The sequence below is a fragment of the Cololabis saira genome, chromosome 19, assembly GCF_033807715.1.
Source record: "Cololabis saira isolate AMF1-May2022 chromosome 19, fColSai1.1, whole genome shotgun sequence".
Lineage (NCBI taxonomy): Eukaryota > Metazoa > Chordata > Actinopteri > Beloniformes > Belonidae > Cololabis > Cololabis saira.
The window spans coordinates 1-14,063 of NC_084605.1; the positions used below are offsets into that span (position 1 = coordinate 1).

The 14,063-nt window shown below is 43.8% G+C and overlaps 1 pseudogene; it reads right to left on the bottom strand.

Moving 5' to 3' along the window:
* Positions 1 to 3,270: 3,270 nt before the first annotated feature.
* Positions 3,271 to 14,063, bottom strand: part of LOC133419834 (NACHT, LRR and PYD domains-containing protein 3-like) — a 54,485-nt pseudogene continuing 43,692 nt past the window's right edge.

The window sequence follows — 14,063 nt, forward strand, 5'->3', positions numbered from 1 at the left end:
TAGACATGTTACAGGCACGTGTGTTAAATGTCCAGGAGACGCCTGTAGTTTATCTGGTGTTGTACTGAGGTCTGACCACCAGGGGGCAGTAAAGAGCTCTGTGTGTTGTACTGAGGTCTGACCACCAGGGGGCAGTAAAGAGCTCTGGTGGTGTACTGAGGTCTGACCACCAGGGGGCAGTAAAGAGCTCTGGTGGTGTACTGAGGTCTCACCACCAGGGGGCAGTAAAGAGCTCTGTGTGTTGTACTGAGGTCTGACCACCAGGGGGCAGTAAAGAGCTCTGGTGGTGTACTGAGGTCTGACCACCAGGGGGCAGTAAAGAGCTCTGTGTGTTGTACTGAGGTCTGACCACCAGGGGGCAGTAAAGAGCTCTGTGTGTTGTACTGAGGTCTGACCACCAGGGGGCAGTAAAGACCTCTGTTCATACGAAGCTGCTTCTCCTGGATGTTTTAATGCAGCTTTGTTTGCTGCTGATCTTAACAGATATATTAAGGAATAACATTAAAAACAGAAAAGACGGGTGCCCGGGCGCGCAGGTGGTCGAGTGGTTAGAGCGCATGCCACATACGCAGTGGACCCCGTTTCGAATCCCGGCCGGGGACCCTTTGCTGCATGTCAGTCCCCCTCTCCTTCCCATGGTTTCCTGTCATTGAACTTCCAAATAAAGGCGTCTGTGCCGAAAAAACCTTTAAAAAAAAAAAAAAAAAAAAAAAAAAAAAAGACGGGTGCCCGAGGCTACAGCCATGTGTAGGCTCCACCTTTCAGTAGCTGAGAAAGGATGACAGTAAAGTATTTCTATTATGACTGAGTGACAGCCAGCTGAGCCAATGGCTGGCCGTTATCACTTCCCCTGCAGATATTCCAGCGGGGTCGGCTGAAGGAGCTTGTAGCCAAATCTAATTCTGATTGGCATCATGGCTGTGCTCCGTATGAAGAAAAAGTGGCGTTAAAACTGCTCTTCATACACCAAAGGATCACGTGACTTAAAGCTCCCTCCATGTTTTTCTAAAGTCTATGAACTCTAGTCAGCTCGGTAAACTGAAGCCAATGGGGAGTAGCAGTATGTGCAGTTCCTGAAGTGACCACTTGGGTCTGGATCCAACAGTGAGTCAGATCTACAATGTCCTCCGTGTTTAAATGTCCAACTTTATAGCAGAAATTAACATATTTTCAGACAGGGACAAGTCTTTTGGTCTCCATCCGACGGGAGTCTCTGGTGTCTAATGACTAGCTGTTGTCACTTTTGCTCCTTATGTAGCAGTTTTGGTAACCGTGTCATTAGCTGTAAATTTAGAGCTGAGAAAACATAATTGCTCCTATTTGCTTATCCAAATCTAGAAGCATCAGCAATAAAAACTGTTCTCCTCAGATACCAAAAACAGCAGTGTACAAATGCCAGACTTCCAAACAGTCTCAGACCTGAACCTGTCGGGGAATCACTGCACCAATAAAACAGTTTCCTACAATTAACTGTACAATAAGTCATTTTTCTGATTCATAAACTATATTCATGTTGTGCTCATCAAGTGTAAAACTCCATCTGGTCTCTATCCTATCCATGTTTACACTTCCTACATCAAGTTGTTTTAAATTCTTCAGATCAACTATTTGAACTAAACTGATCTTCCTGGATGTTTGTGAGACCTTTAACTTTTTAAGATAAGATAAGATATCCTTTATTTTCTCCCTCAGTGGGGAAACTTATTTTTGTTGTCAGCAGTACACTTAGCACACACATGCAGGGGAGGTTGTAAAAAGACTGAAAAGTCAGAAATAAAAAATATATAATAAATACAAGAAATACATATAAAATATGTATAATCACAGAATATGAACAGTATAGTTGGTTGAAAGAAGAAACGGTGCAGAAAAAGCAGGTGGAGTGTTGTGAGGTAGACTGGCAGATTGGCAGATATTGCACATCTTATATTATTGCACATCTTATTGTCATATTATTGTCTGTTGGCTACTGAGAGCAAGCCTGGTTATACAGTCTGATGGCAGCGGGGAGGAAGGACCTGCGATGCCTCTCGGTGGTGCATCGTGGGTGACGAAGCCGGTCACTGATGGATCTCTCCAGGGCTCTGACAGTCTCATGAAGGGGGGGGGGGTTCTTCTTCCATTCAGCTCATTGCTGTGGTGAGAATCATTTCCAGCTCCAGCTTCACGCGTTGACCACAGGTACCGTCAGGTCCGGAGGTGTTTGGACAATGAAATTAAATTATCATGTGAAAGTTTAGACTTTCAATTTCACTTCACAAACAAAAAATATTTCATAAAAATACAAAAAGAAATTATATATGACCTCAAATTTACTGTGCAAGTGTCTGGTAAAGCACACTAAGCTATATTTCCCTTGCATGTAGCTGAACCGTACATCAATGAAACATCACAGTCCGTGTTCTTATTTCAAAGGTTTACTGAAAAACCTTTCATTCAATTACAAAAAATAAAAACTGTACGAAAATACGACAAAATAATATTCTCATGCAAGCACGGTCAAAACTAGTGTGCTCCCTCGGTTCCATAGTTTCACAAAACAAAATACACGAACATCACGTGATTTATACGTAACCAATGAGAAAGCTGCAGTTATTAATATTAAGCACCTTGTGGACTGATATTAAAAACTGTGTATTACTCAACATACAGTTAAATCAAATATTACAAAATCTAAATGATATAATCACTTTGTTTATATATGTCTCTACCTTCTCAGAGACTGTGGCTCTGTAGCAGCTCTTCATGGGGAATAATCTTCAGGAAACCTCTCAGAGACTGTGGCTCTGTAGCAGCTCTTCATGGGGAATAATCTGCAGGAAACTTCTCAGAGACTGTGGCTCTGTAGCAGCTCTTCATGGGAATAATCTTCAAGAAACTTCTCAGAGACTGTGGCTCTGTAGCAGCTCTTCATGTGCATAATCTTCAGGAAACTTCTCAGAGACTGTGGCTCTGTAGCAGCTGTTCATGGGGAATAATCTTCAGGAAACTTCTCAGAGACTGTGGCTCTGTAGCAGCTCTTCATGGGGAATAATCTTCAGGAAACTTCTCAGAGACTGTGGCTCTGTAGCAGCCCTTCATGGAGAATAATCTTCTCTGCTTATCTGAGAAGCTTCTGAAGAGAATCAAGACCTTCCTCAGGATCATAACGGCACAGCATCGTCTTAATGCATCAGCCCTGCTCTCTATGGAGAAGAAACTGGTCATAAAAAGTTCACACAAATTGTATGTACAAGAAATAAAACACTGCATGTCATTATAATGTTGCTATTGTTGATTTCATTTATTCAAATACAGAAGTGATACTTTAGTACATCATTTTCCTGCTTTTTGGTATATGTCTAATTTGGAGTTTGGTATAAACCCCCTGGAGAAAACTACACCAGCTGCCATGGAAATACATGAATATCTGAGAAGTTTCTAAGATGATGGAAATCAGAAACAAACTGATCTGAAACTATTTACATCTTCATCATCATCATCATCATCATCATCATCATCATCATCATCATCATCATCATCATCATCATCATCATCATCACGGTCCAGTCAGAGTCTGTCCACACAAACTGGTTCTGCTTCAACTCTGAGGACCATCAGACACGACTCATCCGTCCTGGACACTCATCATTTCCACCTGTAGAGGAAGAAGAAAGAAGAGGAGAGTGGTCACGTGATGTCGTCACCCTGAGCAGTCGTCCTTTGCTGAGCTCCCGCTGCTTCTGAGCTATATGTCACTATTAACCTCATTTTAAAAAATTACAACCTCACAAAAACTTACTTAAAAGCATCCAGACAACACGCCGAACACAAAAAGCCTCCGAACCCGGGGTAAATATGTCTGCTGAGGAACCAGAACCGAACCAGACCGCGGCAGCTGGCGAGGATGCCAACGTCACTACACCTGCTGTAGACAACGAAGCCCTCGCTATGGAAATATCACAATATGTCGCTGAGAGAATATCAACGATGATGGAGAAGAAGTTTGGAGATCTCTCAGCCACATTGGAAAATATTACTACACGACTGTCCAACACAAAACGTATCACCGAAGCTGAGAGTCGCGTCTCGGACGTGGAGGACAACATGTCGACCATGGAGTCCAGGCTGAAAGGACTGGAGACTAAAGTGTGCGCCCTGACTGAGAGGAGCATTGATATTGAGGGACGCAGCCGCAGGGACAACTTTTTATTCTTCAACCTCAAAGAAAACGCGGAGGGGCGACAGCCGGTTACGTTCTTTGAGAAATAGCTGCCTACACTGCTGAACCTGGAGTCCAAGCGGGGCATCATTAAAATTGACCGTGCCCACAGGTCCCTCGGCCCGCCAAAGCCGAACCGGCCCTGCGCAGTGATTATCAAGCTGCACAACCCGAGGGATAAGATGAGGATCCTCGCCGCGGCCAGGGAGAAAGGTCTGCTGACACATGAGGGACAGACCATATTCATCCGACAAGATCTGGCTAGTGGAGTCAAGGAAATGAGACGTGCGTTTAACGGAGTGTGCCAACGACTTATTGACATGAACATACGGTTTTCCATGCGCTTCCCCGCTACCCTGAGTTTCTCCCATGGAGGAAAAAGTCACTCTTTTCACTCACCGAAGGATGCGCTTGCCTATGTGGACGGACTGAGCTGAGCTGGAGGTGATGTAAAATATGCGTGTTTTGCTTATTGCAGGCATGGTCAGATCTTTCATAATTTGTGAGAAGGTGTGTTAGATAAACTTTGTGTGGTTAAGTTAATTCTTAGCTGTTTTTTTTTCTTTTTTTTCTCTCGTTTTTTCCTCTCACATCATGCTGCAATTCACTACAATTACTGTTGATGGAGGGCTCAAGCTGGTTGCCAAAATATAACCATGTTAGTTTGTATGGTTGTAATCTTCTTAGCTCGTGGTGAGCGGGGGAGTGGAGAAGTCTTTCTTTTTCTTTTCTCTTTTCTTTTTTCTCTCTCAGCGATGTTTTTGCTCGGTTTCACGTGCCCCGCTAGTTGTTCAACGCGCCACACTATTGGCCCATTCCGGGATAGTGGGTGGTGGGGGGGTTGTGGAGGGGGGGTGTTCTGGGGATTCTTTAACTGGGTGTTTGCTGGGATTTCATCGTTTGGGGATGAATACTTTGTTCATGATGTTCAGTCATGTTTATTTACTTATGCCATCATATATCCGAAGCCTTCCATAAGATATTCCATGGAGCTGTCCATTTCTCAGCCTGTTTGTGGTAAATACACTGAGCCCCTCTGCCTTGTCACAAAGCTCTCTGCTAGATTACTCAACATTTTACGTCTTATCTCTATTATGCTATGAGTGATCTCAAAATAGTTTCCCTTAATGTTAAGGGATTCAATAATGTTATTAAAAGGCAAAAGATCCTTGCTATTCTGAAAAAGGAGAAAACACAAAAAGCCTTACTGTCTGAAACTCACTTAAACGATTTGGAACATCTCAAATTAAGGAGGTCCTGGGTGGGCCAGGTGTTTTACTCATCCTACAACACAAATAGCAGAGGTGTAGCCATATTGATCCACCGTAGTCTCCCGTTTACCTTAGAGAAAACCATAAAAGATAATTATGGTCGTTATATCCTTATCTCAGGCTATCTTTACGGGGGAACAGATACTCATTGGTTGCATATATGGCCCAAATTCATACGACTCTGCCTTTTTCCCTAAGCTTTTATCTGAGGTCTCATCAGTATCGACCCCATATGTTGTATTAGGGGGCAACTTCAATTGTGTGCCTGACACAAGCCTTGACCAGTCCCCACCTAAACCTAGCCCAATCCCTCGGAAGAGCCTCAGACTAAAAGAGTTCTGCAATGATTTAGAACTGTTTGACACTTGGAGAATGACCAATCCCAGGGAGAGAGATTTCACCTTTTTCTCCAATCCCCACCAAACATTTTCAAGAATCGATTTCTTTCTGTCATCCAGAGTGGTTGTGGATAGGGTAAAGGAGTGCTCAATTGGCATATGCTCACTCTCTGACCACTCTCATGTAAGTTTGAGCATTTGTCCTCCTTATACTGACCCCTCCTCTCGCCACTGGAGGATGAACCCCTGGCTACTGAGCAGTCCTCCATTCATTGATTATATTACCAAACAGTGGAATGTTTTTATTGCTACTAATAAGACTCCCGATGTTAGTCCATCTCTGCTATGGGAAACGGCTAAAGCCTATCTTAGGGGGAGTATTATATCATATACCACAGCTCAGAAAAAGGCTGCTATGAAGGAACAACTTAGCTTAGAAAATACAATACAGCAGCTGGAGGTACAAAAGTGTACCCTCTAAATTTCTGTCTAAAAAATTGGAAGCAGTTCGTTCGGCCCTAAACCAACTGCTAACTAAAAAGGCTGAGTCAGCCATCTTTTTTGCAAAGCATAGGCTCTATGAGTCAGGAATCAAACCTGGCCGTCTTTTAGCAAGATTGGCAAGAGGTAGAACAGAGTCAAACACGATACCATCACTGCTGGATGACAATCAGGTTAGACACTACAAAACCAAAGACATCAATAAAATAATGAGGCCATTTTATCAGAAGCTTTATTCATCTGAATGTGAATTCTCTGAGGAGAGGAGGAAGGAGTTTCTCGATAAGGTGTCCCTCCCATCCCTGTCTGAGGAAGAAAAAGAAAAATTAACGGCACCAGTGACTGAGAAGGAGGTCCGTGCAGCCATAGCATCCCTTAAGGGTGGAAAGGCACCAGGACCTGATGGGTTCTGTCCGGAGTTCTACAAGAAACTGACTCACCTGATAGCCGGACAACTTACTGACATGTATCTGGATTCCTTTGGGATTGGTCACTTCCCCCCAACGCTTAATCTAGCAAACATTACACTTATCCTTAAGAAAGATAAGCCCCCTGATATCTGTGGCTCATTTAGGCCCATTAGCCTTATTAATGTGGATAGTAAGTTGCTATCAAAATTGCTTGCAACAAGACTGGAAAAACTCTTGCCCTCTCTAATAAATACAGACCAAACCGGATTTATACAGAATAGGCTCTCCCTCACAAATGTGAGGAGACTGTTGAACATCATACAGCACTCAAGTAAAGAAAATCAAAGAGGACTTGCTGTATCTTTAGATGCTGAAAAGGCGTTTGATAGGGTGGAGTAGGAATACTTATTCGACGCCCTTGGGAGGTTTGGGTTGGGGGGGGGGGGATTTTCTTAAATGGGTTAAGATACTCTAGAACTCTCCACAGGCCTGTATTGTAACTAATGGCACACAGTCGTCGCCTTTCCCACTGCGTAGGGGGACGAGACAGGGTTGCCCCCCTGTCTCCGTTGCTCTTTGCGCTAGCACTTGAGCCCCTAGCGGAGGCTATTAGACAACACAAAGACGTACATGGGATGACGATTGGAGGGACAACCCATAAAATTGCACTCTATGCTGATGACATCTTGTTGTTCCTGACAAAACCTGACATATCAATCCCAACTATTCTCTCAATTATCCAGGAGTTCAGCTCATTCTCAGGCTACAAGATCAATTATGGCAAATCGGAGGCTATGCCATTGGGCAGCCAGACTGACCTGGCTTCACTTGCTAACTGCCCCTTTAAATTGTCCCCCACAGGCTTCACCTACCTTGGGATAAAAGTCTCACCAGACCTGACTGAGCTATGGAAGCTTAACTTTTCTCCCATAGTAACTAAAATAAAGAAGGACCTGGATAGATGGCACGACCTCCCTATATCTTTTATGGGGCGCATTAGTTTAGTTAAAATGAACGTATTCCCCAGGTTATTATATCCCCTACAAATGTTACCCCTGTGGATCTCCAAGAAGGTCGCTCTTGATATAGAAAGGGCATTTTCTAGATTCATATGGCATGGCAAGAGGCCGAGACAGAAAATAAAAACATTACAGCTACCCTCTGACAAAGGAGGCCTAGGCCTACCAAACATAATTCATTACAACTGGGCATGCCACGCACGCTTCCTATGGGAATGGTTACATGCTCATCTTGAATCCAAGCCCTGCCTAGATTCGTGGTCCTCTTTGCCATCCTCGCTATGGAGCTTGGTCATGAGCGATAAGAAAAAGCTACATAGGGATATCAAGAATAATCCAATTATATACAACACTATTAGAGTGTGGCAGGAAATTGTAAACATCTAGGCAGAGGAAGTTATGCCTCATTCCTGACCCCTCTGACGAGGAATCAGGATTTCCCCCCAGGTCTCCGCCCCAATATTTTTGACAGGTGGCACGGCAACGGGGTGCGTGTGATTGGAGACTTATATGACAATATGATACTAATGACTTTCCAACAATTGCAGTCTAAATTCAGTATCCCTAAAGAACATCACTATGGCTTTCTTCAGGTCAGGCACTACGTTGGATCTAGGACCCTACCCCCTCTTGATCCAGTCATGAATAGTGATGCTGAGAGGTTCCTCATCTCCCGAAAAGGTCTCACCCGTTTTATTTCTTCCTTCTATGCTCTACTATATTCTCTTTCTCCACAGAAGTGGGAGAAAGATCTTGACACAGAGTATATTGAAGATGACTGGCAGGAGGCCATTAAAGTATTTAAATCTACCTTTACATGTAACAGACCGAGAGAGACACAATATAAAATACTACACCGTCTACACTTAACGCCATACATACTAAATAAGATGGACCGTCAGATTTCACCTTTGTGTAATAAGTGTCATAGAGAGATTGGAACATACTACCATTATTTCTGGCAATGTAAATTGATAAAAAGATTTTGGGGTACAATCTCACAGGAACTGAGTGGTATTTTTCAAGTTAGGATGAGGAGGGACCCTGGCCTTTTCATCCTCTGCCTTCCATCAAGGGAGGTGACTTTAACCCATTTGAAGTTCAAATTATGCAACAAATTATTATTATTGGCCAGAAAATGCATCTTAACCTTTGTCTGGTGTTAGCTTTCTGTTACCATCTCCGATGTTAACGGGTCGGTTTTGACCCGTGTTTTAAATCATCTCTAAAATACACTAAAAGCAATTATCCATCATCCAATTTGTTTCTCATCTCTTGGTTATATTGTTAGGCTTCCTTATCCATAAAAATATTGGTTTTAATATTTTTGGTGTGGGAACTCTGGGCCTTTTTTTGTCAGTATAGCCCTTGATTTCAATTTAAAAAACTGGTCAAATGAGCCTCAAGAGAATCATATGAATAAATAAAAGGTTGTTGTGTTACCTGGCTATTACTGAGGGGTATTAGAACACATCTCTTAAATAAATTTGTTTCATTTATTTTTTCATTTTAATATTATTAACTATAATAACATCTATGGTATTATGGGTCAATTTCGACCCATATACATTTACCTCAAGGAAATGGAACAAAAGTATTTTTTCAGCAATAGAACTTTAAAAAATTGTCACAAGTGATATTGTGACCCTGCAGGCCAGTAGTCAAATCAAGGACCACACGTTTTCCTTGGTTCTTCTCAGGGATGCCACTCGCAGCTTTGCCTGTGTAAATCTGTAGCTGTTTTTGGCATCGCAGATTTTGATGCCGTACTTCCCTGGCTTACTGGGTATGTATTGCCGGAAGGGGCATTTTTCTGGGAAAAGGAGAAAACGTTCGTCCACTGTCACCTCTGGCCCTGGGTTGAACATCAGTGGAAGGAGCTGCACCCATTTCTCCCAGACATCCCTGATGGGGGCAAGCTCGTCAGATCTTGCTCTGGTATCCCTGTTGTCAAATCTGAGGAATCGTGATATAATTCGAAAGGTCTGAAGTGACATTGTTCCCCGGAAAATATTTCTGCCTGTCGATGCATCCCAGAGACTATCAGTGGCCTCATCGCAGGTCTGTACACTCCAGCAAGAAGAAGAACACCAATATAAGCATCCAGGCATTCCTCATCCATGTCTTTCCACATGTCCATGGACTTTTTTCCACTTCAAGGTTTGTCATAGCAATTATGACTCTTTTTATTGACAATGGCATAAATAAAACAGGTTTTGATATCACTGACTCTTGTCACAGCAAACCTTGTGATTCCAGGGGTCTTTTTGATGACATTTTCAGCAGCTGCCCTGCCATGAGGTACTGAGCTCCAAAGTATCTTTCCATTTTTGGACTTGTTTGCTGATTGGGTAACGTATTGCGTCACGCATCGCGTCACTTCCTGGTGTTTGCGGTCTGTGCTGCTGCCGTCTCACGGCGTTTGCAGGCTCAGATCTCTCCCGACTTTTTATCTAAAACTTAGACTGTTTTCTGGTAAAATAGCACTATATCTGGTACATTACTGTCTTTATTTCAACACTCGCTCATTTTCTCTTCCGTAACTTTCACTGTCACCAATCACCGATACATTTTCTGTCCGTTAGCCTCCGTTAGCATTTTAGCATGGCCGCTCCGGCTCCCACCGCTTCACCTCTTTCCTGCTCAGTGTGTGAAATGTAGCAGCACCTGAGCAGCACCTGAGCAGCACCTGAGCAGCACCTGAGCAGCACCTGAGCAGCACCTGAGCAGCACCTGAGCAGCAGAGGCTTCTACCAGGGCAGCGCGGAGGCTTTCACCGGGCCAGCGCGGCGGCTTCCACCGGGCCAGCTTCCACCGGGCCAGCGCGGCGGCTTCTACCAGGGCGGCGGCGGCTTCCACCGGCCCAGCGCGGCGGCGGCTTCTACCAGGGCGGCGGCGGCGGCGGCGGCTTCCACCGGGCCAGCGCGGCGGCGGCTTCTACCAGGGCGGCGGCGGCGGCGGCGGCGGCGGCTTCCACCGGGCCAGTGCGGCGGCTTCTACCAGGCCAGCGGCGGCGGCGGCGGCTTCTACCGGGCCAGCGCGGCGGCTTCCACCGGGCCAGCGCGGCGGCTTCCACCGGGCCAGCGCGGCGGCTTCCACCGGGCCAGCGCGGCGGCTTCCACCGGGCCAGCGCGGCGGCTTCCACCGGGCCAGCGCGGCGGCAGTTCCGGTTCCGAGCCATCACCAGGCCTCTCCTGCAGCCATCACCAGGCCTCTCCTGCAGCCATCACCAGGCCTCTCCTGCAGCCATCACCAGGCCTCTCCTGCAGCCATCACCAGGCAAACATGCCGCCGAAAGGGGATGACCAAGTCAGCCTATCACAGGTTCGTGAACTGCTAAAACTACAACAGGAAGCCTATGTGCAGCTACTAACGCAACAAGAAAATAATTTTAAAAGCTTTGTTCAAATTCTGATTGATTCTACAAACAAGAGAATGGATGATATGAACAGGGAGGTTCAGGACTTGAAGAGCAGTCTACAGTTCTCACAAAAAGAAGTGGATGAACTCAAAGATACCTGCAATGAGCTGAAAAATAAGAGCAAAGAGGCACGCAATGATATCAGTACTGTGTGTGAATCCGTCATGACCATGGGTGGGAAATCAGACTACCTCGAAGGTCAATCAAAACGCAATAATATAGTCATCGATGGCATTCCGGAGTCCCTACGAGAGAGCTGGGAGGAGTCGGAGAACAAAGTCCGGGAGCTGCTCACAACAAAACTACAGATTGATGAGAAGGAGATTGAGGTGGAAAGGGCCCACAGAATGGGAAAAAGAGGGGACGCAGACAGGCCAAGGCAGATTGTGGTAAAGTTCCTCCGCTTCAAGGACAAGATGACAGTGATGGCCAGACGCCACAGGCTGAAAGGTACTAACATCTTCCTAAACGAGGACTACCCTGAAGCTGTGCGCCAGAAGAGGAAGGAACTCATCCCTGCCATGAAGGCGGAAAGGAGCAAAGGGAACATTGCATACATAAGGTACGACAGACTCATTGTTCATCCACCCCCAATCTCCCCACCTTCCCCAAACCCCTCGATCCCTCTTTCCCAGAAGTCTGAGAGGTCAGACTCACTCAGAGCATCTCAGAGGACTGAGAAAAAGGACTCAAAAGCCAAAAAAGGGGGCTCATAGACCCATGCATATGGACACACACACGTGCATACATACACACATATACACACACACGCACTCACTTCACTGGACTCATAATGGACGCTCTATTGTGTTTGTTGCCAGTTAATTGCTATCTCTATGTCAGTATCTGCTAAACTACCCAAAAAAGGGCTAAAAATAGCTCATGTAAACATATGCAGCCTCAGATATAAGGTTCAGGATGTTCAGGATCTGCTAACAACAAATAATATTAATATATTGGCAATGTCAGAAACCCACCTTGATGACTCATTTGATGATGGTCAGCTGTTAATACAAGGATACAGTATATATAGGAGGGACAGAAACATTAATGGGGGAGGAGTTGCATTCTATGTGCAAAGCCACATTTATGTTAAGTATAGAGAAGATTTAATGTCAAGTGGTGTAGAAATAGTGTGGCTACAAGTCCAGCTACCCCATTTAAAACCTTTGTTAGTGGGTTGCTGTTATAGACCACCAGGCTCTGACTGTCTTTATTTAAACAATATGTGTGAAATGATCGACAAAGTATGTGATGAGAACAAAGAAATATACTTATTGGGAGATATGAACGTTAACTTTCTTTCATCTGATTGTGCACTAAAAAAGAAACTATTGTCAGTAACAAGTGTTTGCAATCTGGAGCAGGTGATAAAACAACCAACAAGAGTAGTCACTAACAGCAATGGTGTAACATCATCCACATTAATAGATCACATCTATACTAACGCTGGAGAACAATGTTCAAAAGCAGTATCTGTACCGATAGGCTTTAGTGACCATAATGTCATAGCAATCTGTAGGAAAGCCAAAGTACCAAAGGCTGGACCAAAAATAGTATTCAAAAGATCATTCAAACTATTTTGTTGTGATTCATATGTGGAGAATGTTAAAAATATAAGCTGGTCTAATGTCTTTAAAGAGAAGGATCCAAACTGTGCTCTTGAGGCTTTTATGAAATTAATAACTCCAATAATGGATAAACACGCACCTCTTAAGAAGGTAACTGTAAGAACTGTTAATGCACCATGGATCGACAAGGAGTTAAAGAAATGTATGGCTGACAGAGACAGAATAAAGAAGGCAGCAATAAAATCTGGTGATCTCTCGGAGTGGCAGTTGTACTGTAAAATAAGAAACGAGGTGACTAAATTGAATAGGAAAAAAAAGAGATTATATTATACAGCAAGAATAAACAGTATAAAGCATGATGGTAAAAAGCTATGGGGAACCTTGAACAACATTATGGGCAGAAGCAATACCCCAATACCATCCTATATAGAGTCGGAAGGGGCACTCATAACCAAACCACTAGAAATAGCAAATTACTTTAATGATTATTTTATAAGTAAAGTTGAAAAACTGAGGCAGGAGATGCCAAAATCTAATTGTGATGCTTCCTATGCACACATTAGAGACAAAATAATGAAGAACAAAAAATGTAAGTTTGAACTATGTAAAGTTAATATTGCAGAAGTGGAAAAATTATTGTTGTCCATCAATAATGACAAGCCACCTGGTAGTGACAATATAGATGGAAAACTTTTAAAGAATGTAGCTGCTCAAATTGCTGCTCCAGTTTGTCACATTTTTAACTTAAGCTTTGAATGTAATATCTGCCCACTGATATGGAAAGAAGCTCGGGTGATACCACTCCCAAAGAACACCAAGAATGCCTTCACTGGCTCTAATAGCCGACCAATAAGTTTGACACCAGCTCTTAATAAAATCCTAGAAAAAATAGTTTTCAATCAAATACAAGATTATTTTACTGTGAATAATTTGATAAGTGAATACCAGCATGCTTATAGAGAGGACCACTCAACAGCCACAGCACTTACTCAAATGACAGAAGATTGGTTGAGAGAGATGGACAGGAAAAATCTGGTGGGAGCAGTACTATTGGACTACAGTGCAGCCTTTGATGTAATTGATCACAGACTGCTAATTAATAAACTCAGGTGGTATGGTTTCACTCCAACAACGACTGCATGGATGGAGAGTTATCTACACAATAGAACCCAAAGAGTATTTTTTAATGGCAGCTTCTCAGAGATTATAAATGTTGAGTCTGGAATTCCACAAGGAAGTTCATTAGGTCCTTTACTCTATAGGGGTATACACTATACACTATATTTACGAATGACTTTCCTCTGACGCTGGAAAAAGCAAAAGTGTCTATG